Genomic DNA, 26350 nt, shown 5'->3' with positions numbered 1-26350 from the left:
AGGAACATACACAAGCTTTTGAAAGCCTAAAGAAAGCTTTATGCCAAGCACCTGTTTTAGCAACACCATGTTACAATAAACAGTTTACACTCTTTGTTACAGAGCGCGAAGGTACTGCCTTGTCAGTACTCACACAGGAACAAGCAGGATCACACAAACCATGTGCTTATTTTTCTAGTACATTAGATCCCGTAGCTCAGGCTTTGCCTGCATGCCTAAAATCAGTGGCAGCAACAGCTTTAGCAATCAGACAAAGCGATGCCATAGTGTTAGGACATCCATTGACAGTTCAAGTACCACATGCAGTAGAGGTTCTCGTGAATCGAACGCAAACACAACACTTGACTATAGCGCGACTTACAGGGTATGAATTAACATTGTTTCAGCCACATATAGAAATCAGACGTTGTAACACATTGAATCCTGCCACACTTTTACCTGTAATCGGAACAGACCCACTAGCTCATGACTGTATTGAAGTTATTACAATCACGAAGAAACCCAGACAAGACTTGACAGATGTCCCATTGTCAGACCCAGACCTGACGTTGTATGTAGATGGTTCATGTATGAGAACTAGTACAGGAGAGTTAGTGGCCGCTTACGCAGTCACAACAGACACTGAAGTCATCGAAACAAATTGCATAAATACCTTGTCAGCTCAAGCCGCAGAGCTCATCGCTCTGACACAAGCCTGTATTCAAGCCACTAATAAAAAAGTCAACATATATACTGATTCACGTTATGCATTCGGAGTTGTACATGACTTCGGCGTGCTGTGGCGAGAGAGAGGTTATTTAACTTCTCACGGTGCCCACATTCAGCACGGACCCCTCATTCATGCCTTATTAGAGGCAATACATCTACCCACTGCAATATCAATTATGAAATGTAAAGCTCATACGAAAGTTACTGATATCATTTCTCAAGGCAATGATCTAGCTGACAGAACAGCTAAACAGACTGCTCAAACTCAAACATCCGACATGACAAAGACAATAGTCCCGACGCCAACACATTGTATGACGATTAAAGATCCTACTCTTGACGTAATTGACATACAGACACATGCTACACCAGACGAAATAAAGAAATGGACTGAATTAGGAGGGATTCAAACGGATCAAGGATGGATGACGAAGGAAAAATCTGTGTGGTTCCTTCCTGATTCAATGGTCCAAGTCATTATTAACACTATACATAGTCCAGCGCACCTAGGAGAAAAAGCTATGCTAGATAGCATTCAACACATTTGGTTCAATAAACATTTACGAGCAGCAGCTAAACAAAAAGTTTGTACCTGTATGATCTGTTGTCAGTTCAACCCAGGAAAAAGCGTTCCCGTAGAACAGGGTGGATTTCAGCCTCCTGATCACCCTTTTGAAGTCCTCCAGATGGATTATATCCAGATGGAACGATGTCGAGGATTCAAATATGTTCTTGTAGTTGTCTGTGCTCTTTCCCGTTGGACAGAGGCATACCCGGTTTCAGATTACACTGCCCCGACTACTGCCAAACAGTTGGTTCGAGAATTCTTCCCACGATACGGTTTACCACGTGTTGTCTACTCAGATAACGGCCAGCCGTTCTCATCCGAATTAATGAAACACGTTTCACTTTTGTTAGGCTATCAGTGGAAATTCCACTGTGTCCGACACCCCGAGGCAGCAGGTCTCGTAGAAAGACATAACCAGATCCTGAAAATCAGATTGTCCAAAATATGCAGAGAGAAAGGTGTCGACTGGGTAGTAGCATTACCAGTTGCACTCTTTTACATGAGAATGGTAGCACACTCTCGAACAGGGCTATCCCCGTATGAAGTGATCTTTGGCAGACCACCAAATATGTGGGGGACGCCTATACCACGCAAAATAACTGATATTGACTGTAATATGCTGACAGATTACTTGGCTTCCTTGATGTCTGCACTACAATCTTGTCGTTCACAGGTAGCTGCAGCCTTTCCCGACAACACTGAGGTGAAACCCCATGACGTAGTTCCGGGAGACCTGGTCTTAGTGAGGAACTTTGATCGAAAGACTCAGCTGGATCCTAGGTGGAGGTCGCCGCAACTGGTCTTGCTCACCACAAGGACAGCCGTGAAGATCGAGGGCAGGAAAGGCTGGGTTCATTCAAGTCATATCAAGAAATTTCATGGACTACCATCGGATGTAAATACCACACCTCGTGTGTCTTCACCCATTGACTCAAAACTTCCTTTGGTTGAAACGAGTAATCACGAACAATATAAACTAAAACTCAGATCTAATCAGTCAGGCAATTTGATTGTTTAAGTCCTCTCCAAGGTGAAGCGGTTGAATTTGCCACTGACATGTATCCCTTAGACCTGAATAGAGAACAAACCCGAAAAATGTTGAAACGACATGCGTACTGTAAATCACTGCGTAGTCATTGCACAGTGACGTTATTAATTTTGTTTTTCTTAAGTCTTTTAATAATTACTGCAAGTATATTGTTGCACATATATTATCCTATTTCTAGACATGTTTATAATGTTACTGCTGAACATTCTTTTAGTGAATTACCTCCGCTTGAGTTGTCTTATAGATTTGCGCTGCGCAATAACACGTTTATTAGTATGTTACATCATTCCCATCAGGTTAGCAATGCTACAAATTGTTGGATATGTGGCCGACTCCCTCCCTATCAGAATTATAAAGGAATTCTACCTCTCTTTCCATACCCGTTCACACACAACGGCTCCTGTGGAGCATGGTTTAGTTTAATTAATTTCCTAGATTCGAATTCTGCAGTTTATCAAGATAACTGGGTATGGGGAAATTTGAACTTAGTTTTACTTAAAGTCTGCTATCCTAACAAGGAGGGACTTCCCAAGAGAACAGGAACTGATCTAGAAAATGAAGTGTATGGATTAGGTAATTTTACGCTTAATCTTATGATCCTAAATGTCGAATCCGAAGCTACTCCAAATTTGCCCGCTATGCCGATATTTCCAGTAAAAGGTGAATTATGTGTAAGAAAGAATGGTTCCATACATATGGGCCATAGTAGATGCACCATTGTAGTAGAATTTAGTGATCAAGGCAAGTCTACATTTAGAGCTTCCCGCCATTCCTATTTCATATGTGGTCAGACGGCATATGTACGTTTGCCTCTAGATTGGGATGGTACTTGCTACATTGGATTCCTTTTACCACCTGTTTTCCTAGCTCCTCCTGATTATCACAGAAATACTCATTTAGTACACAATAGAGAAAGGAGAGATCTCCCAATAGTCGATTACACTGAAACAGCATGGGAAAAATACACAGATTTCAATAAAGGTCTCTTTCCTTATATAGGTACCGTTACTAATAGTAAGCTGATACGTAGATTAACTAGAACCCTTGAAGCAGTAGTGAACGAAACTATTTCCGCCTTAGGCAATTTAACAGAAGAGCAGTCTGCTATGCGGATTGTTGTGCTTCAAAATCGTCTTGTCCTTGACGTCATCCTGGCCGATGGGGGCGGAGCTTGTAGGGTCATCGGATCAAGTTGTTGCATTTTCATACCAGAAAATTCGCCATCTGTATATAAAGCCATAACTCGCCTTCATAAGATTGTAAACCAGATACACCAGAATCCAGGCACCTGGACTTGGTCCGGTTGGTTTTGGAGTGTATTATCTACCTTTGGATGGAAGGTCCTATCCTTCCTAGGTATTGGCCTCCTCATACTATTCAGTTGCTGTCTATGTCTACAATGTGGACCAGCGATCTGTGGTCTGTGTGCCACATCGTGTATTCCACCACCAAGATTTCATTCATCCCGGAAGAAAAAAGAAGAACAAATGATGCTATATGAACAGATCAACGGATTGATGAAGATTGATATCTCTTAACGGGCAAGTAGGGGACAAGGAGGGAATGTGGAAATATGGATTTTCCTGATCAGTTATGTCCCCTATCTTGGACCCCAACGGTTTCATGTATGAATCACAAGTACATGTATGTTCCCTCCAGTTCCAGTTATGAAGACGCAAACACATGTGCGTCCACCGTCAACATGTCCTCTTTCAGATCCGCCATGAATAGGCCGGATATTCCATTCCTAAGTATGAAAGGCCACCGGCTTTATATGGTTCACTTATGCCATTTTACAGTCCAGGCAAGTAGGCCCTGATTCTGTCATCAAGCTTCTCTTGCCTTCTGCCTCTGAAAGCTCCAGTCTGAGCCTGCATCTGTGACCATGAACTTTGTCTCATTCCCTGCGCGGCTCACGAAGCCTGACATCAGCCTGTTGCCTGCCAAAAACTGTATTTCACCTTCGAAATTATCTGCTCCGCTCCCTGCCCAATGCATTCCTGTCTAGTAGTTTAAGTAAACATTCTTCCAGCTATCGAGCAAAGGCCCGGCTTCTCTGTCTTTATGCAAGTAACTCATAGCCCTATTATTATGGAAGACTTCTGCCCACGCATCTAGTGTAGACACTTAGACGCTTGTACACGCACTAACAGTCAGTATAGTCAGTATAGAATAAGATTCTACTCTAAAAAGACCTTTCTTTTGGATAACATAGTTCTTTAAACATAGGATGTTAGATATGATTTGGGATTAGGTTGACTTGACCCTCCAGACTTCTGTCGCCACATGTAGAGCTAAATGTCAAGTCCCCTTCACCCCCTAGTTGCACGTCAATCACACGTCATGCTGCTGCGCGCGCATTTCTGCCAAGTATTTCTGCTGACATTGCGAAATTCTTTCATGAAACCACCCTATTATGACATCACACCTGATGACGTTCTTTAGTCACACCCAGTTACGCCTACTTCTGCTACGCATGAATGTATTATCTACACTATCAATTGTTACGCCTCTTGCATTTGCTTCACTGTAATGCCTATTGTATAAAAGTAATTAATTATCAATAAAGTATGTACTTCACTTCCTGAACCTTCGTGGTGATGGAACTTGGAGCAACCGATTCGAATCGTCCATTGGAATAAAGCCCATTCCGAACCTCTAATACCACGGATTCTGCCTCTTATTTACTAAGCTATTTTTATTATGTTTCTGTATCAAATTAAGTCCCGGTAATTAAATTATTTAACACACAAGCAATACCAACGTTTAGCTGAGCCCATCATCATGATTCATGTCCATCACAAGACAACAATCACTTTGAATGCACTGCTAATCTGCATTGCCATAGAGAACAACTCACCCCTTTCTGTTTCCAGTCTATGGGGTTGGCCTTTTCTAGTTTGCTTGTTTCTCCTAGAAGTAGATGGCCTTTTTTTCCTTCTTCCTCATAATGTTGTTGAGACTTGCAGATTGCATTTCGTCTTCCAAAAAGGAGAAAGACCTGTTGAAAAAGTAATTAAAAATAATTTTAGTCTTAGTCTAGTAAACAGCGAAGTTTCTTAAGAACAGGGGCTGCCGCTCCGTTAGATTGGAGGAGCGCCAACCCCCCCACCCCCCAACGCCCCCAGCATAAAATAAAACTATAATAAAATGTTTTTTAAACCCGTTTTTTTATCGTTGTATTAATCCCCTGGATCCGCCCCCCAAGTCATGGGTGCGGGTTCAGGGCATGATTCTGCTGGTGGGGGGAGTGGTGGGCACTCCCTTCACTGCGCATGAGATGTTTGGCCAGCTGTCTCAGGCCGGCCAAATACATCATGCGAAGTGGAGCTCTCTCCAGTCTCAGCTGCGTTTCTGGGGCAGGAGAGAGCAGGCACAGGCTCCCAGCCTGCCTAGGAGGTGCTCCGGCCAATCCTGAAGCTGCTGTCATGCGAGAGCAGCTTCAGGATTGGCCGCTGGGCAGGCTGGGAGCCTGTGCCCAGGGCCAGAAGGATGAGGCAATGCACGGGAGACAGTGGTAGCAAGGTAAGTTTATTTTATTTTTATTTTTTTGCTCCCCAAAACCCCCCAACCTCCCTCTTCTGCCCCCCCCCCTCCATTATGGCAGGGGACGGGCCGCTACTCCATAAGAATCAAGAGATGCTGGCGTGGTTTGCAAATGACCAAAATGCTAATCAAGTAACACGTGCAGCGTTCACACTGAATAAAAGGATCACCCACACATGACATACCAAGTTTAGCTAAGCCAAGCCCATCACGCCCATCAAATGATTCAACATTTGTCATGAGTCCCCTCTTTCAAGGGCAGTGACTACCTATCCAGGCTTCTCTTATAAGCCCAAGGATGCGACACACTGAAGAAGTGCAGTGCAGTCCCTTGCATCTTCACTTGTAGCACAGCATGGGATGCAGGGTTCGGCATCAGAGGGGGACATCTTCGGGAAATGATATATAAGCATCCATTGCTGACTTAGCTATCACTGATTGGCCACTACAAAGCCTACGGTCGACTCCAAGGTTGAATTCTTTTTATTTGTCACCACTCGGCCTCCTGGTCAAAGGGCTGTGTCCTCTGAGATTGTTTATCTGCGCAGCTCACACATGTCCATTTAAGTTTATTCCCATTAGCCACACACCAAATCTGAAAATATTCTTTTTTTTTTGTTGTTGTTGTCTTTTTCACACAGCAGACATTTCTGTTGTGCTTTTGTTTCTTTTTTTAATCTTAAAAATAGAGTTCATCCTTGTCTGGGGGGTGATCACTTGCCACACTTGTGATGTCCGAGAAACTTCCCTTGTCCAAGGTTATTACTTTTAGGGCCTTATAAATTCTTGGCATGAATTGCTTATTCATTTTCATCCTCGTCAGTTATTCCACATTTTGAGGAGACGTACTAGTCCTTCTGACTGTGACAATTGTGGCAACTGCACTGAATTAAGGAGGAGAGTGTGGTATGAGTTACAAGTGAGATATGGGACAGGAGTAGGACTCTGGAGTAGGGAAAGAGCAGGGCCACTGGAATTGTTATTGTTATACCACATATGTGCCAAAAGTTGAACAAAAGTCATGACACCCACGAGGTTAGCTCAGTCAATGTAGCATAATATATATATAGTCAAACAGTGTATCAAAAAATAAATTTACTATTACTTTCCATGACCATATACTTTTGCGTTTTAGCCATTCTTTTTAAACACACATTAAGTGTCCCTATAAATTCATTTAATTGCCAATTTTCACCCATTTTAGTAAAAATCATTTTTAATTATGCATGTGGATTAATTAATGCATTACAAACAGTAGTATGTGAATTATGTGCATAAAAGAAAAACCCAAGTACACAGAAGCACAAACAATTCCTCTGGCCTTAGAGAACTGACTCAACAGTGGGTCTGGTTTGACCAGCACGTGCTTGCATCCAGCTGTCCGCGCTGGAGGCCTGGCTACAGAGCAATCATCTTACTGTCACCGGTGGGAGACAGCGGCTCGGCCACACCTCCAAAAAACATGGCGACCATAGCGGCGGCCTTCTGTTGGCTAGTCATCCTCGAGGAGGAGGAGACAGCGCCAGTCGTAGCCTGCGGACAGTAGGCAGCACTACTGCCCCAGCCGCTACATATCTACGATATAAACAATGTCTTCTTGTTTTCAAATTCTACAAGAAGGAGTGGCTTGGCAAGATTTCCTATACGGAAATGCCTATTTAATATTGTGTATACACATGTTTGTGTTAGCAGCAATAATTTTCTTTAGTTAACCCCTTTTTGCCGCGGCGCTGGGGGGGGGGGGTGCGGGGTGAGCGCTGCGCCGCCATGCTCGTGACGGAACCACGCCATCATGAGTCACGGGCGAGCTGTGCTCATGACTGCGTGGTTCCGTCACGACTCCGCCCACTCGTTATTTCGCCCGCACAGGCGGGGAATCAGTGATGCGTGGGCGGAGCGGCCACAGCATGACGGAACCACGCCGTCATGAGCACACGCCGCCCGTGGCTCATGACGGCGTGGTTCTGTCATGCGCACTCAAGGAGTTAAACACTGAGTCTTCATTACATAAGTTCCTTTCACAAAAAGATAACAAAAGTTCAGTGTTATTCCTGTTATTCTTATATGTTAACATAAAATATCAAGAGCAGAGGATGTGGCCTAACAGCTAGATCAGTCGACCTCAAAGCTGGGGAACCAGGTTTGAGTCTCGGCAGGGATGCTCAACATCCTGTGATTCTGGGAAAATCACTTAATCTCCCCATGCCTAGCAAAAATGAATATGTCCATCTGTAATGTCTGCTTTATGGCCGCCCCGAAGCACACCAAAGGACCCTTCTCATGTCGGATCTGCAGCTTCACCTAACTCCATGCCGCCAAACCGCCCACCGTGACAGGACGCAACTACCTCAGATGCATACTACTGAACACCCGCTCCGCACGCAAACATGCCGTCGAACTCTGGGACCTACTCGACACATCCTCCCCGGACGGAGCCTTCCTGACAGAGACCTGGATGAACGACTCCTCGGCACCCGACATCGCCATAGCCATCCCGGACGGCTACAAGATCACCCGCAGAGACTGCACCAACGGAGTAGGAGGTGGACTCGCCATCATCCACAAGACCACCCTCATGGTCTCGACCAACTCCGACGACACCCTCAGCACCGCCAAACACCTGCACTTCCAGATCCACACTGATCCCAACACCACCCTCAGAGGAACTCTGATCTACAGACCCCCGGGACCCAGGCCTCAGTTCAGCAACTCCATCGCTGACTTTGTCAGCACAGACGCCCTCGCCTCCATGGACTACATCCTCCTCGGAGACATGAACTTCCACCTCGAGAACAACAACAACACTAACTCCACCACCCTGGCCGCCAACCTCGCCAACCTCGGACTCAGACAGCTCGTCACTGCGCCCACCCACTCCGCCGGACACACGCTTGACCCCATCTTCTCCACAAGCCTCCACATCGCCTTCAGCCACACCACCGAACTCCACTGGACCGACCATCGCTGCATCCACTTCACCTTCCAGAAACCCACCACGCACCACCACACCCAGCAGGCCCCCCGCCGCAGCTGGAGCAAAATCACCGAAGACCAGCTAAACACCGCCCTCGCCCGACGCCCACCCGCTGACGCCACCAACCCCGACACCGCCACCAGCAACCTCAGGAGTTGGATCGACGACTGTGCCAACACTCAAGAAACCCTCCAACAGACACATAACCAAGAATGCCAGCTGGTTCTCCACAGAACTCCAGACCTCCAAACAAACCTGCCGGAAATTAGAGAAGAAATGGCACCACGAACAGACAGAAGCTAGAAGCCCACAAGACAGCCATGCGCCAACACCATCACCTCATCAGAACCGCCAAAAGGACCGCCTTCAAGGAGCACCTCGACAACAACGCACACAACAGCAAAGAGCTCTTCAACATCGTGAAGAAACTCTCCAACCCCAGCTCCAACACCAACGACATCTCACCATCACAAGACCTGTGCAACTCCCTTGCCACCTAATTCCACCGAAAGATCGTCGACATCCACAACAGCTTCGACAACCTGACCACCCCAACAATCAACGACACCTCAGACCCCACAGCCACCACCCACAGCAACCCCCTACTCACCTGGACCCACATCAACAACGACAATACCATCAAGATCATGAACACCATCCACTCCGGCTCCCCGTCAGACCCATGCCCACACCACATCTTCAACAAAGCCAGCGTCACCATCGCACCCCATCTCCACAAGGCCATCAACATCTCCTTCGAGACAGTGATCTTCCCGGAGAGCTGGAAGCACGCCGAGATCAACGCCCTGCTCAAGACACCCAAGGCGGACCCGAGAGACCTCAAGAACTTCCGGCCCATTTCTCTGCTCCCTTTCCTGGCGAAGGTCATCGAGAAAGCCGTCAACAAACAGCTGACCTGCTACCTCAAGGAGAACAACATCCTAGACCCGTCCCAGTCCGGATTCCACAGCAACCACAGCACCAAAACTGCCCTCATCGCCACCACCAACGACATCAGGGCCCTGCTGGACAAAGGCGAAACCGCGGCCCTCATCCTCCTGGACCTATCAGCTGCCTTCGACACTGTCTGCTACCGCAACCTACGCAAACGCCTTCACAACGCAGGGATCCGAGACAAGGCTCTGGAATGGACCACCTCCTTCCTCTCCGGCAGAACCCAGAGCATCCGCCTCCCCCCTTTCTGGTCCGAGGCCTCCAAGATCATCTGCGGCGTACCCCAAGGATCATCCCTCAGCCTGACATTGTTCAACTTCTACATGGCCCCGCTTGCCCACGTCGCCAGACTGCACAACCTCAACATCGTCTCCTACGCCGACGACACACAGCTGATCCTCTCCCTCACCAAGGACCCTAAACCAACCTCCACGAAGGAATGAAAGCCGTCGCCGAATGGATGAAGAACAGCCGTCTGAAGTTGAACTTGGACAAGACGGAGGTCCTCATCCTCGGCTCCACCTCCTCTGCCTGGGATGACTCCTGGTGGCCGACACCCACCGACCACGCACGCAACCTGAGGTTCATCCTCGACTCAACACTCTCCACGACCAAGCAAGTCAACGCCGTCTCATCTTCTTGCTTCAACACCCTCCGCATGTTCCAGAAAATCTACAGGTGGATCCCAACCGACACAAGTAGAACGGTCACCCAGGCCCTCGTCAGCAGCAGGCTGGACTACGAAAACGCGGGAGCCCCGGCCAAACTGCTGAAATGACTGCAACGCATACAGAACGCCTCTGCCCGCCTGATCCTCGACATCCCTTGACACAGCCACATCACACCCCACCTGAGAGGCCTGCACTGGCTGCCCGTCAACAAGAGGAGCACCTTCAAACTCCTCACCCACACACACAAGGCACTCCACGACACCGGACCAGCATACCTCAACAGACGACTCACCTTCTACACCCTGAACCGCCAGCTCCGCTCCACCAACCGCAACCTCGCTAACGTCCCCCGCATCCGAAGAGCGACCACGGGCAGCAGATCGTTCTCCTACCTCGCCGCCAAAACCTGGAACACCCTCCCCATCCTCCTACGGCAGACCCAAGACCTACTTACCTTCAGGAGACTACTCAAGACCTGTCTATTCGAGCAGTAACAGCACCCCCCTCCCAGCGCCTTGAGACCCTCACGGGTAAGTAGTGCGCTTTACAAATTTCATGATTGATTGATTGATTAACGTCTCATGTAAAGCGATCTGATACTTTTGGGTTGAGTTTGTGCTCAATAAAACTCTTCCCTCCCCCCAAAAAGTGCATTTTTACAGAACAGTAGAACTAATCTGTGCTTCCCTACCAATTGTGAATTTCTCCATCAGGGGTGTGAAGTGGTATCGCTCTCTGATGCAGTGCTTCCCAAACTTTTTAGAACCACAACCCAATTTTTAAAACATTAACATTTTGCGACCCTCTTACCTTTAATGGACATGAGGCGGGCGATTTTTGAATGTAACTAAAGCCTTGTGTGGTAGCTCATTGCCATTAACAGACAGCACATCTTCCTTTGAAATGGCCACTACACTTGCACAGACATACAGTTTTACTAATACAACTATATAACACACAAATGATAAAGTGTCCAAATCGGATTTCTGTGAATATTTATAATTTGTGGATCACCAAGTAAAGTGTCTTGATTTCTTTTGATCTTATTAACATCTGTTTCCAGCACACTTCAGAATTTCATTTAATAAAAAATGTGCTTCATATGTGCTTTTCTAACTGCTGAATGCAGTTAATTTACAGGAATTTAAATGATGATGTCTGTTAAAGAAAACAACATCCAGCGGCCTTTCCTTTCATACTCCCTCTACGGTGGTCACATCGTTCACTTTAAAAACTCCTTATACTTTGTAGTCAGAGAAAGAAAAGTTAACACCAATCCCCATGTTAAAAGAATAAGCAGTATTTTGTCAGAAGACATAGCCTGACATTGGAACTCCACACACCAAATACACAAAAAAGTTAAAGACATCTTTATATATAGCTCATACTTTCAAGACCCTCACTTTGTGAAACACTACACAAAGGTTTTCTTTCCCTCAATACCATCACGTGTGCACCAACAATGTCCAAGCTGTGTCAAAGCCCACATAGTCCAGTAGGTTGAAAGCTGCAAGAGGCAACAACACACCCACATCCATGTCTCACCTACTACCCAGTGATAACAAATCCTGCAAAGATATGTCCAAGACAGGAAGGGACACAAAGAGAATTCACAGACCACGTCTCTTGCAGCCTTCTACATATATATTCACAGAGACCCATATCCAGAGCAGCAGAGCGCCTTTCAGCATGCACACCAAGGGCTACGGCCACTTTATGGTACAACATCCATCCCAGCCCTCTGTCTTTGTTCTCCTTACTGCCAAGGATTGAATGAAGCATGATGGGAATTCTCTGATATGGTTGCTTTATGGAGACTGATTGGCAACCGCTTTCCAGCAAGCTAAATGCACCGGATATTTAGGTTTTTGAAGGCGTTTGGCAGCGATTACATGGCTGAAGTTTTACACTTGGCCAATTCAGTCAACGCAACCAGGGGCTTATTTATAAGTTCCTTGTGCCGCTGGTATGTCACAGTGGGTCCTGGGCTCACTGTGCCACTGGAATCAAGCTCTCCTGGCTGAAGAGGGGTGAAACTCCGAAACCAGTCCTAGTATGCTTGTTTCCGGTCCAGGGAGGACCTGGCTTGGCGATTCGGGCTGGACTGTTCCCATGAGACACAGGATCAAGACTGATTTGTATATGGCCAGATCTAAACTAGGGTGGCATTGTGAGGAAAAGAATGATGGATTTAACCCAGATCTCTTGACTGGGGGTGAATGTTTTGATTTGTTCTGCATTCCATCCATCAATTGTGTGTCTTTTGCTTTCACGCCCTAAGTGCGCTAGGTATGCCCAGACGTGGGTCCTGAGCTCACTGTGCCACTGGAATCAAGCTATCCTGGCTGGAGAGGGGTGAAACCCCAAAACCGGTCCTAGGATGCTTGTTTCCGGTTCAGGGAGGACCTGGCTTGGCGATTCGGGCTGTACTGTTAACATGAGGCACAGGGTCAAGACTGATTTGCATATGGCCAGGTCTAAACTGGGGTGGCATGGTGAGCAAAAGAATGATGGATTTAAACCATATCTCTTGACTGGGGGTGAATGTTTTGATTTGTTCTGCATTCCGTCCATCAATTGTGTGTCTTTTGCTTTCTCGCCCTAAGTATGCCAGGTATGCCCAGACGTGGGTCCTGGGCTCCTTGTGCTATAGCAATCAAGCTATCCTGGCTGAAGAGGGGTGAAACCACGAAACAGGTCCTAGGATGCTTGTTTCTGGTTCAGGGAGGACCTGGCTTGGCAGTTCGGGCTGGACTGTTCCCATGAGGCACAGGGTCAAGACTGATTTGCAAATGGCCAGGTCTATACTGGGTTGGCATGGTGAGCAAAAGAATGAGGAATTTAACCCAGATCTCTTGGCTGGGGGTGAATGTTTTGATTTGTTCTGCATTCCGTCCATCAATTGTGTGGCTTTTGCTTTCTCACCCTAAGTACGCCAGGTATGCCCAGACCAATCAATCAATCATAGGCATTTATAGAGCGCTCTACTTACCCGGAGGGTCTCAAGGCGCTGGGGGGGGGGGGGGGTGCTGCTCCTACCCGAACAGCCAGGTCTTGAGCTTCTTCCTGAAGGCGAGGTGGTCTTGGGTCAGGCGCAGGTCGGTCGGAAGGGAGTTCCAGGTCTTGGCGGCCTGGTAGGAGAAGGACCTTCCTCCTGTTGTCGTTCTTCGGATGCGGGGGACGGCGGCGAGGGCGTGACTGGCTGATCGGAGGTGTCGTTTGGGAGCGTAGAAGTTGATGCGGTTGTTGAGGTAGCTCGGGCCTTGGTCGTGAAGAGCTTTGTGTGCATGGGTGAGGAGACGGAAGGTGATTCTCTTGTTGACCGGGAGCCAGTGCAGGTCTCTTAGGTGTCCGGAGATGTGGCTGTGTCGTGGGATGTCGAGGATGAGTCTGGCTGAGGCGTTCTGGATCCGTTGGAGTCTCTTCTGGAGCTTGGCGGTGGTTCCGGCGTAGAGGGCGTTGCCGTAGTCCAGTCGGCTGGTGACGAGTGCCTGGGTGACATTCTTCCTGGTCTCGGTAGGGATCCACCGGAAGATCTTCCGTAGCATGCGCAGGGTGTTGAAGCATGACGAGGAGACGGCGTTGACTTGCTTGGTCATAGAGAGGGAGGAGTCCAGGATGAAGCCCAGGTTGCGTGCGTGGTCTGTCGGTTTGGGTGCGGTGCCCAGGGCGGGGGGCCACCAGGAGTCGTCCCAGGCGGAGGGCGAGGATCCCAGGATGAGGACTTCCGTCTTGTCCGAGTTCAGCTTCAGGCGGCTGGTCGACATCCACTCGGCTACCTCTTTCATTCCTTCGTGAAGGTTGGCTCTGGCGGCGGCGGGGTCGTTGGTCAGGGAGAGGATCAGCTGGGTATCGACGGCGTAGGAGATGATGTTGAGGTTGTGTTGGCGTGCGATGGCCGCGAGGGGGCTCATGTAGACGTTGAAGAGGGTTGGGCTCAGCGAGGATCCTTGAGGGACGCCGCAGATGACTTTGGTGGCCTCTGACTTGTACGGCGGTAGACGGACTCTCTGTGTTCTTCCGTCGAGGAAGGAGATGATCCATTCCAGTGCCTTCTCCTGGATTCCGACGTTGCTGAGGCGCTGCACTAGGGTGCGGTGGCAGACGGTGTCGAAGGCCGCGGAGAGGTCTAGTAGGATGAGGGCCGCTGTTTCTCCGTTGTCCATCAGGGTTCGGATGTCATCGGTGGCAGCGATGAGGGCGGTCTCGGTGCTGTGGTTGGCTCGGAAGCCAGACTGTGAGGGGTCGAGGGATCCGTTCGTCTCGAGGAAGGCGGCCAGTTGCTTGTTGACGGTCTTCTCGATGACTTTGGCTGGGAACGGGAGCAGCGAGATGGGGCGGTAATTCTTGAGTTCGGTGGGGTCCGCTGTTGGTTTCTTGAGTAGAGCGCTGAGTTCGGCATGCTTCCAGCTCTCAGGGAAGGTGGCGGTGGTGAAGGAGGTGTTGATGATGTCCCGCAGGTGGGGTGCGATGACGGCGTCGGCTTTGTTGAAGACGTGGTGAGGGCAGGGGTCGGTCGGAGATCCGGAGTGGATGGAGTTCATCATGCGGACGGTTTCTTCGGTGCAGATCGGGGTCCAGGCGCGGAGGGTGGAGGTAGGGGGCGGTGGTTCGGTCGGGTTGGACGTGGCGTTCGTCGGTAGGGTGTTGAAGCTGTTGTGTATGTCCGCGATCTTGTTGTGGAAGTAGGAGGCGAGGGAGTTGCAGAGTTCTTGCGATGGGGTGATGTCGTTGTTTCCGGCGTTGGGGTTGGAGAGCTCTTTCACGATGTTGAAGAGTTCCTTGCTGTTGTGTGCGTTGTTATCCAACCGGTCCTTGAATGCAGTTATCTTGGTGTCGCGGATCAGTTGGTGGTGCTTCCGGGTGGCAAGCTTGAGGGTGGTCATGTTGTCCGGAGTTGGCTCCCTTCTCCAGGCTTTCTCGAGGGCTCGGCAGTTCTTCTTGGAGCTCTTGAGTTCGTCGGTGAACCATGGGGCCTTCTTGCTGCCAGGTCTGCTGGGCGGGGTCCTCAGTGGGGCGAGTTCGTCCGCGCAGTTGCTGATCCACTTCGTGAGGTTGTCGGCGGCCTGGCTGGGGTTCGCTGAGCTGGCGGGAGGGTGCTGGCTCAGGGAAGCGGCGAGCTGGTCGGCTGTGATCTTGCTCCAGCTTCTGCGGGCGACCTGTGCAGACGTGGATCCTGGGCTCCTTGTGCCATTGGAATCAAGCTATCCTGGCTGAAGAGGGGTGAATCCCATACTCCTTCCCAGGGGAGACATAAAGAGGCGCAGCAAATAGAAATACTTTTATTTCTCCTTGTTTTTTCCTGTTTCCTTAGAAAGAGGAAAACACCATCAACTATTTTGTTCAGGGAGGTGTCCCTTCCTGCACAACAACAATCATCCCCACAGTGAAGGCACCCTTGCCTGCGTTGGTGCATGGCTGCCAATTGTGTGCCAGTGCAGGGGAAAGCACAGGGATGCGTCATATTTTTGTAAATATGACGCATCCCTGTGCTTTTAAAAGGATGCTGTTCAGTGCAGCAAAATGGCATGCGGCACCGCACTGGGTCATTTTGTTACATGAGGCCCCCAGTATTTTGGACTGGACCACGACAATGCGTTGTGTAATGCACTCCTGCGTCTGATGCCACTTACGGGGAATATTGAACCACAAGGACGGTCACTCCTCTACTGTGTCTGTCAGTCTTCAAGCAGCTTTCACCCTAAGCCCTTAACAAGAGGACCCCCTGAGTCAATGCTTAAAACCATAGATGCCCCGCCTACAACATCCAGACCCTGCTCTGATTGACACCTCAAGAAAGGGAGCACAGCACATACCATCTTAGCCCTGGCAGCTCCCCTCACACCAGGGATCAACTCTATGGAGTGAGAATGTTGTCTCTGGTTGAGACATGTCACTCCCACCTAATGGGAATGGCAGCATTGTGTGGTCTGGCAGCATTCATATTTCACCTGAAGCCTGAGAACATTTAATAATGCCAGGCATGATTGGAATAAATCCTTGAATCCCATCGTGAGGAGGATAAATGGCAAAGCATTAATATTTCACAACTGCTCACAGGTGGAACCGTGTGTGTACATTTACATTTCAGGCTCATGGAATGGCGATGATTAGCGTGTGTGCCTTCTAATTTGTAAATATAATGGCTCATTAAGCAATTTAGTGTAACACATGGTCGTGGTATGACAAGTGAGTTTAGTATGAGTAAGTCTCTTTCAAGCAATCTCAGTGTGAGTGAGTAAAGGGTTTCAAATGGCTTTGCATGCTGCTCAGAGAGGGGGAGAGTGTCTCTCTGTCTCTTCTCCCCGACAGTTCGGTTGGCAGACTGAGACCTCTGAGACTCTGGCCTATTATGTGTGAGACGGCCTCTGTTTTCAATCGGTGACGTGATCGGCTCCGCTGTGTGAGCCAAACTGTGGTGGATATTAGCAAGGGCATTATCGACGCTTTAACGGCACTTTTTGCCGCTAAAGCGGCGATATTTCTATCGCCCTATTAGCAAGCTGTCGCTAACAGCTGTTAGTGACAGCTTTATGGCGAAAGCGACCGTTTTGGTGCCGCTTTGCATGTCAGTGATATATATCGCTAATGTGATGCAAAGTAGGCGTTCCCAACTTAAAGCAACTGAAAACAATCGCAAACCCAGCTTCCCCCTGTTAGCAATGCCCGCGAAGCGATAAAAAAATTCGCGCTAACTGCAAATATCGCTGGAATCTAACATCTGCTAAAAACCTGACTTAACCATTCTAGTCAAAACGAGGTGGATTGTAAGGTTAAGTCCTCACCTGCCTATTAGCAAGCATTTTCATTAGCGCTTTGGATTTATCGCTGGATTTCTCGCGCTATTGCTGGGTTTCGCCGCTATCGCTGGATTTTCTATCGCCTTGGAGATAAGCGTTGATAATAACGTGTTATCTCCGCAAAGAAATCCAGCGATAACAGGCGATAAAAAAACAGCGTTAGGCGCTCTTTGCGATAATTATTGCAATTTCTTGGTATTATCCACCTGTGTTTTCAATCCGTGACATCATGGGCTGGTCTCTCAATATGTGACATCATGGGCTGGTCTGTGTGAGCCATCAGTCTGTGACATCATCGGCTGGTCTGTGTAAGTCATCAGTCAGTGACATCATGGGCTGTTCTGTGTGAGTCATCAGTCCGTGACATCATGGGCTGGTCTGTGTGAGTCATCAGTTAGTGACATTAACGTCTGGTCTGTGTGCAGCCTCTGTTTTCAATCGGTTACATCATGGGCTGGTCTTTCAGTCTGACATCATCGACTCGTCTGTGTGAGTCATCAGTCAGTGACATCATGGGCTGGTCTAAATGAGACATCAGTCTGTGACATCATGGGCTGGTCTGTGTGAGTCATCAGTTAGTGACATCATGGGCTGGTCTGTGTGCAGCCTCTGTTTTCAATCTGTTACATCATGGGCTGTCTGTGTGAGTCTTTAGTCAGTGACATCATGGGCTGGTCAGTGTGAGTCATCAGTCAGTGACATCATGGGATGGTCTGTGTTAGTCATCAGTCAGTGACATCATGGGCTGTCTGTGTGAGTCTTCAGTCAGTGACATCATGGGCTGGTCAGTGTGAGTCATCAGTCAGTGACATCATGGGATGTTCTGTGTTAGTCATCAGTCAGTGACATCATGGGCTGGTCAGTGTGAGTCATCAGTCAGTGACATCATGGGCTGTCTGTGTGAGTCTTCAGTCACTGACATCATGGGCTGGTCTGTGTGAGTCATCAGTCTGTGACATTACGGGCTGGTCTGTGTGAGTCATCAGTTAGTGACATCATGGGCTGTCTGTGTGAGTCTTTAGTCAGTGACATCATGGGCTGGTCTGTGTGAGTCATCAGTCTGTGACATTATGGGCTGGTCTGTGTGAGTCATCAGTTAGTGACATCATGGGCTGTCTGTGTGAGTCTTTAGTCAGTGACATCATGGGCTGGTCAGTGTGAGTCATCAGTCTGTGACATCATGGGCTCGTCTGTTTGTCATTAGTCAGTGACATCATGGGCTGGTCAGTGTGAGTCATCAGTCTGTGACATCATGGGCTCGTCTGTTTAAGTCAGTCAGTGACATCATGGGCTGGTCAGTGTGAGTCATCAGTCAGTGACATCATGGGCTGTCTGTGTGAGTCTTCAGTCAGTGACATCATGTGGTGGTCTGTGTTAGTCATCGGTCAGTGGTATCATGGGCTGGCCTGTAGGAGCCAGCCTCTGTTTTCAACAGTGATATCACTCTGCCGTGGTGAGTCCATTTCTGTGTGTTTCCTGAATGTTTGAAGGCTTCTGCTGGGCTTCTGTGAACCATGCCATGTTGTGTGCAGGAACTCTGCCCGCCAGTGGCTTGCCTCATTGTTTCTTTCGAGACAGCACTTCCTTTACAAGTGGCCCCACCAGGCGCAACAGTATTCATTGAATTTACGTTACGGTTCCGGGACAGCAGCGTCTGCTTCCGCCGATGGAATTTCTGTATAGGATGTTCAGTCGGTGCAGTATCCATTACATCATCTCCGGCCGCGGATCCCAAGGTTTTGGGTACCTCTGTCTTGTAGGATTCTCTCAGTTGTATCTGGTTGCTCCCTTCCCATAGTAGTGATGGCCAGTTGTTGCCCCCCCCCTATTAGAATACGTTTTCTTTGCTGGCATGGGTCAGGCTTTGACTGGCTCTCCTGGCTACCGGTGGGCACCCTCACTCTGGTCTTAGGTGGGACCATTCAAAGCTCACTCTCCATTGTCAGAGGTTTGTCAGGGAATTTGCCCATCAGGTGGGCGGATGGCTGTCTCCCAACTGGTGCAGCCGTGCGCCTGTGCTTCTTCTGAAGAGCTCTCCTGAGTAAGGGAACTCTGAAAGCTTGTTCAGCTCTGTTTACCTCCTTGAGTGATTGGTATATTCTTGGCAGGCTTTAGGGATGAATAGGTGGATCTCTGCTCAGTTCTTTCCATAGGTGCTGAAAAAAGGAGTGCGGGGGCTGCAGCACCCTCAAAATATAGATGCTGGAGTTCAGAAGGTAAATGAGCAATAAAAGTAGCTTTCGATTTTGTTTTTATATTGCCACATTTGGTGTGCATTCAAAGACCGAGGTGAAATGTCAGGCTACGTCTGCTGACAAATTGCTGCTTATTCTTTTAACTTGTAGATCGGTGTTCACTTTGCTTTCTCCGACGGCGAAATTTCAGGATTGGGATTAGGGATCTGTAGGACGAACCTGACGGGCGGGGTACAGGGAGTGTGAAAAGAGGTGATGAGGGTCAGCTTTCTTCTAACACACATTTAAATACCTGTAAATGACCTGTGTACATATTTCAAAATACATCAGTAGCTAGGAAGGCACAAATTAAGCATCCTCCCCAGCCTCTGAGCATATAACAGACCACGCCACACATTGAGCTCTGGTTTGTACGTCTTTATTATTCAGCATCCAACTGTTAACTGAACGCACTGCACCACAAATTTTATTAACCACACCCCTCAGGTTACATAAGACTTGTAAGGAGTCTGCCAAGGACCTCTGGACTCTTCATGCACAGAAAAACAGGGCACCACATTTTCCTTCTTGAACTGCCTCGTTCACAGTCAGGTGATGTCACTGCTTTGTGTTGTGAGGATCCCACCGGAAGTCAAGACCTTGGTTCGCAGGTATAATTGAGTGGTGGCATTGACTGCCTTGTACACGGTGCAGTAGCGGAGTCACCACTTCGCAGTTGTTGGACAATAAGGCTACCCAACGTACTGCTAATGCCCCATGCCCAACCTCAGGGAGAACGGAGAAATATATGCCATATCCAAGACTGGTCTGAAGTACTGGGTTTTTAGAACCCAGCGGTGCAGGGGAACACACCCTAAGACTTCGAGTTCTTCCTGTTTCAGACCCACAGAAACACAGTCTTCTAGGTGAAGTCAAAGATCGATTTATTGGCTGCAGACCAACCACAGGTGTCCGAGAAGTACAACACAATGTATGTTCTCAGGAGACTGCTTAAAATTACAGAAACGGGCTTCTCCTTAAATACAAAGTATCATGCTTCAGGCACACATTCCTCGTTTTACGATATGGTCATTCACATGTATACATTACAAACGAAAAGGCAGAGTCATGATGACCATCCCACATTCCAGTTAAGCCAGCCCACAATTATTTACCCAGCGAGGCTCAGATCCCACATCAGATATCAACAGGCCCCAATAAACACGGGCATCTCCTGTTTGTAAAACAAGCCATAAAGCAGGAAGAGTCAGGTGTGAAAGATTAGCCGGAGGCTTGTGTTCATGAAGAGGCTTTATGGTGTGTCAAACCCTGATGCTAATCACAGGTGGCCGTAGGAAGGGGAGCTCGTGAGACCGGACTGACCCGGGACAGCGGAGCCAAGCTGCAAAGGTCACAGAGAAGTCAAACAGAAGGCACATGTGTTCTAAAGGCCCGTACTTGTTCGTAATGTGTAGCCTATGTGAGGGCAACCATAAGATGGCCACCGCTCCAAGATGGAACCCACGAAGTCAATGTATAATATCGTATACACAGTGCATATATCGATATAACGTTATACAAAGCACTTGTACATACCGCATTGGCCATTCGCGGTTCGCTAGTACCGGAATAGACGGGGTAGGGCACTGCCTCCTACACGGTCACAAATTCTAAAGTACCACAGACCCTCCTTTTGCCCTTACATAGGCAATAACTAGGCTCATTTCAATCCGAGTCCAGGTCTATATTCATGAAGTCATGGAGATGTTGCTGTAGCATCATCCTATTACTTAGCTCGTCCCTCGATACAGGTTTCCTCACACATAATGTAGCTCAGAGGCCACATATCGCAGGAGCACACTGTATACATAGACAGAACAGGAAAAGGATGGCTAAGATCATTCCAATGACCATCAGAATCTTCCAACCCCAGGCAGATATCAGTTCCCAGAACCACCCCACCAGTGACCAATCTCCTTTATCCACGTGAATAGATTCAGATATTTTATGCAGTTTGGAGATGGCTTGATATACTGTTGGAGCGTTATCTGGTATGAAAATGCAACAGCTAGATTGGATGACCTTACATACCCCACCGCGGTCTGCAAGTATGATGTCTAGAACCATACGGTTCTGCAAAGTCATGAGGCGATCCGCTTGGAGCTCAGCTGTCAAATTACCAAGGACACCAGCCGTAACATTAACAGTGGATTCAACCACACGAGTCAGTTGTCTCAGGTTCCTACTATTGACCATCGGTCCCCAAAACGGCAGGAAACCCAAAAAGAAGTCTCCCGCTTCCTGACCGGCAGTATCCTCCTTACTAATCACGCCTCTTACAACTCTGGTCTTGTGGTAATCAGAGGCAGCAGTGAATGTTGGCGGTAGCAAGTTTGCAATATAACATGTGTCCGAGAAATCAGGGGGCAACCATGTATATGCTCGGTCATTGCAGACAAAATATGTACCCTTGGCAGCCAAAAACACAGGGGAAAACTGTGATGGAAAAGTGTACGTTTCAGTACAGTCACTTTTCCCCAGTTGAGCTCTTGGATTCTGACCATTACCTTGTAAACAGAACCGACCTATGTGGGGTACAACCCAGATTGGGGACGAGATTTTCCGCTGTCTTTCACCCAGACTAATGCTATACCCCGTCGCGTTCCACCCTACATAAGCTCGCAATTCATCCTTGGGAATAGATGAGTATGCGTCAATATCTCTGCTCATATCGGCAACTCCTTTCATTAAGGCCTTATTATTTGTGCTAGTTCTGATGGAACGCGGTTGTCGTGGGGAGTAGGCATCTAACGCAAAAAGAAACATGGTCTGGAATGCCCATGACGATCCATTGTAGCTAAACGGCAGCACTAGATAAGGAATACCCTTGTTAATAGTATGTGGCATTAAACCACACACCCAGCAATTGGTTGTATTCATGACCAGTTGGTGCTGGTGCAGGAGCTGAATGAATGAGTTGTTGACAAACTCAGAACGTCTAGCTTGTTCATGTTCAGGCAGAGGGTGGAAAGAGTGTAAGGAGGCAGTAGAAGGAGGTATAGGCTGTTCAGTGGGTGCAAATGATACTTGAGAGGAGAAGAATACATAACCTACAGTAAACACCATCATACTACATAGTATAAACAAACATAATAATATAAAACGTTTGCTCTTCATTATTCTACATATTTTCGTTTTAAAGTTCATTTCCTCAGCGAGTCTCTCCATCTTGAAAAATTCCATCCTCTAATCGTGCCGCTCGCGGCGGGTGAGTATCTTCTGCTAAAGAGTACGCCTGTAAGTCCAGGGAACGCCCTAGACCAACCAGAACCGTTGACCTAACGTCTTCGGCCTGTACCCCAAAGTCTTAGCACCGCGACCGTGCGGCTGAACCCGGATGGTGGTTCGAAAAACAAAAATCAAAAAGTTCTTCAGATGGGAGAGCTATAATAAAAAAAAATAGTAAGGGAAAGAAATTTTTATTTGTCCATAGGCCTTGGTCTTGGCCTCAAATTATAGCGGTGTCTGCCAGGTACTGTCTGGTCTTGAAACAAGAGTTCAGGCTCGGTGGTGTCCAATCGAATTGACGGTGGCACAGCTTCTTGCAAAATATCATCACTCTCCTGGTCTGAAGTTGTGCCTCTTACGCGTGCATCACTAAATGGTACAAAACGAGGTACAGTGTCAGTTTCAGAGTCAGCGATACCCTCCTGGACCCACCGGTCATATGGTAGGGGCAAAGGGATCCGTTTGCAGTGGGTGCCGTGGATCCAATTCTTCTGCCCTTTCACTCGAACCGCTGATCTTGTTGACAGAAGTACGAGGTGAGGGCCGATCCAACGGGGCTCATCGTTGCTCTTTCGCTGGAAGTTCTTCACGAGAACCCACGTGCCAGGGTCAATAGGGTGTCCAATCTCTGTTCAGAGGCCTGGGGGAGAGTTTCGTGCACCTGTTGGTGTAAAACACGCAATTTAGCCGTCAATTCGTACAGATAGTCAAGCAGTACTGGATGTTCGATTTCGCTGAATTTTGTCGGTCTTGGCTCACCCCATACATTGGCCGGGCGGCCAAAAATGACCTCGTATGGACTAAGTCCCACTCGTGAATGCACAGTCATTCTCGTGGATAGGAGTGCTAAAGGCAGAGCGTCAGGCCATTTAAGACCGGAGCTCGCCTGGATTTTGGCCAATTTAAGTTTCAGAGTGCCATTGTAGCACTCTACTAATCCAGCTGATTGGGGGTGATTTGCAGCGTGAAATTTTTGCTTTATACCTAATCCCTCGCACACATTCTTCATCACTCGACCCACAAATTCCCTCCCATTATCACTCCATACCATTCTTGGCATTTCAAACCTAGGGAAAAATTCTTTCACAAGGGCTTTGGCTGTGGATAGAGCAGTGTTGTCTTTTAGGGGATACGCTTCTATCCATTTTGAGAAAGCGCAAACAACAACCAGTACATATTTTAAGTTGTTGCACCTTTCCATGTGGATAACATCTAGCTGCAAAACCTCAAATGGATATGATGGAGGTGCAAAATGACCAGCTGGAGTTGGGGTTCCCCTACCAGGGTTGTATTTTAAACATACCATACAATTCTTTACCACATTCTCTGCACACTTGGGGATTCCAGCGTTCTGCCATACTGGGGCCAACAACTTACAGATTCCTTTCACACTAATATGTGCCGTTCCATGTGCCATAGTAACCACTGGGAGCACATATGCATCAGGTAGCAACCATCGCCGATGTTCTGATAAATCAACCCAACAACCATTCTCATCCAATTTACCCGTACTTTCTCTCCACTTGCTCAACTCTTTCTCTGTGGCTTCAGCTTGAAGGGACTTCACACTCTCTATCGTGTCTTCACACATTCCAACATCACCAACCCATCTCGCAGGGCCTGCAACATACATTCGAGTCTCCACATCTTTTGCTGTTTCTTTCGCGATTTCATCAGCAAATGCATTACCACGACCAACATCATCAGTGACTTTCTTGTGCGCACTGCATTTCATAATCGCAACTTGTAATGGTAAGGCCAGTGACTCAAGGAGATCATTCACCAACTTGCCATTCTGAATTTTAGCTCCATGCGAAGTCAGGAACCCACGTTCTTTCCACAATCGCCCAAAACTATGGGCCACACCAAAGGGGTACTGGCTGTCAGTATATATGTTCACTTTCATTCCTTCAGACAACACGCATGCTCTTGTAAGGGCAATCAATTCTGCTGCTTGAGCCGAATTATGTGGCACACGTGCAGTTTCAACAATCGTGTGCAAAGTCGTGATAGCATATGCAGCAGTCGTATCACCATTCGGAAGCTTGAAGCACGAACCATCCACCCATAAGGTACCATCACACTCAGTCAGGGGAGTATCTTTAAGATCTATTCTCCCTTCGTCTCTTCTTCTGTTCTAAACAGACAATCATGTTGCTCAATCTCACCTATGTCTGCTGGAATTGGCAATAATGTAGCTGGATTCAACGTGTTACATCTCTTTATGTGTATATGGTTTGCCAACAGTGTCAATTCATACCCTGACAATCGAGCACTAGTTAAGTGCTGTGTCTTGGTCCTGTTTAACAATGTGTCCACAGCATGTGGAACCATTACAATCAATGTATTATTCATCACTAGTCCAGCAGACTGTCGAATAGACATAGCTGCTGCGGCTGTAGCTCTCAGACAACTTGGCAATGCCCTCGCTACCGGGTCCAAGGTTGACCAGAAATTGCGCATGGACGCGGTCTGTCGCCAAAAGGCTGTGTTAACACTGATAATGCGCAACCATCTTTTTCATGAACATACAATGTAAAAGGCTTACTGTAGTCGGGGGTACCCAACACAGGAGCTGAACATAATGCGTCACGTAATTCCAAAAAACTTTTCTGACACTCCTCAGACCATGGGACAGGATTCGGTGTGTCTTTACATGTTAATGCTAACAAAGGTTTTGCCAGCAAAGAGAAATTCGGTATCCAATGCCTACAGTATGAAGTAATGCCCAAGAAAGCACGCACTTCTCTCTGTGTTCTTGGCACACTTAATTGTGCAATGGCTTGAACTCTTTCTGGGGTCAGTTTCCTTCCCTCCTTCGATAAGAGATGACCTAAGTAGGTCACTTCTTGTCGACAATATTGCATTTTTGAGAGAGACACTTTGTGATGAAAGGCAGACAAATGACGCAACAATGACAATGTAGCTTCTTTGCAAATCTTTTCAGTATCCGCGGCGATTAGTAAATCGTCAACATACTGAATAAGGATAGCGCCACTAGGTAAAACAAGTGCATCAAGCTGCGCTTTTAAAGCCTGACTGTATATTGATGGACTTTCACAGTAGCCCTGTGGAGCGCGCTTAAAGCGGAAGCTTCGACCTCCTAAACTGAAGCCAAAAATGTCCCTACTCTCCTCTGCAATTGGGATGCTAAAGAAAGCATGCTTTAAATCGATCACTGAGAACCATGCAGCGGAAGCTGGAATCATAGTTAACAAGGCAGTTATATCAGGGACAACTGGAAACTGTGGCAAAACAATCTTATTTACCTCTCTAAGATCAATCACAAATCTGTAAACAGGTGGTTGTGAAGGGTCCGTTCGTTTTAAGACAGGTAAAACCGGACTATTGCAAATGTTGCCTCTTGTCTCTTCAATTACACCCTTTTTAATCAAATCACTGACAATTGCTAACAATGCTTTCTGACCTTCATTGGAGATCTTGTACTGGAGAATGCGTGGCAATCTGACATTGGCCTTTAAAGTGACCACATATGGCGGTATTTCCAAGAGACCCACATCATTGGGACCAGTAGCCCAAAGGACATCCGGAAGGGATGACAATTCAGGCGGCAATGCATTCTTTGACAAATAGATTGGGGAAATCACTTCCTTACCCA

At 47.8% G+C, this 26350-nt stretch overlaps 1 protein-coding gene and 1 long non-coding RNA gene across 2 annotated transcripts in view; one reads left to right on the top strand and one right to left on the bottom strand.

The window, feature by feature from the left end:
- The window catches only part of GLP1R (glucagon like peptide 1 receptor), a 1134570-nt gene that overhangs the window by 274968 nt on the left and 833252 nt on the right, over positions 1-26350 (top strand). The window lies entirely within an intron of this gene.
- LOC146813754 (uncharacterized) overlaps positions 1-26350 on the bottom strand; it is a 90149-nt gene that overhangs the window by 40438 nt on the left and 23361 nt on the right. The window contains exon 2 of the long non-coding RNA XR_014962434.1: positions 5185-5325. This is a non-coding gene — a long non-coding RNA (uncharacterized LOC146813754). The remainder of the gene's footprint in view (positions 1-5184; positions 5326-26350) is intronic.

Source organism: Triturus cristatus, chromosome 6 (genome assembly GCF_964204655.1).
Source record: "Triturus cristatus chromosome 6, aTriCri1.1, whole genome shotgun sequence".
In the NCBI taxonomy this organism is placed as follows: Eukaryota; Metazoa; Chordata; class Amphibia; order Caudata; family Salamandridae; genus Triturus; species Triturus cristatus.
Note: the sequence above shows the minus strand (reverse complement) of the source record. Positions and strands in the feature narration are given on the sequence as shown.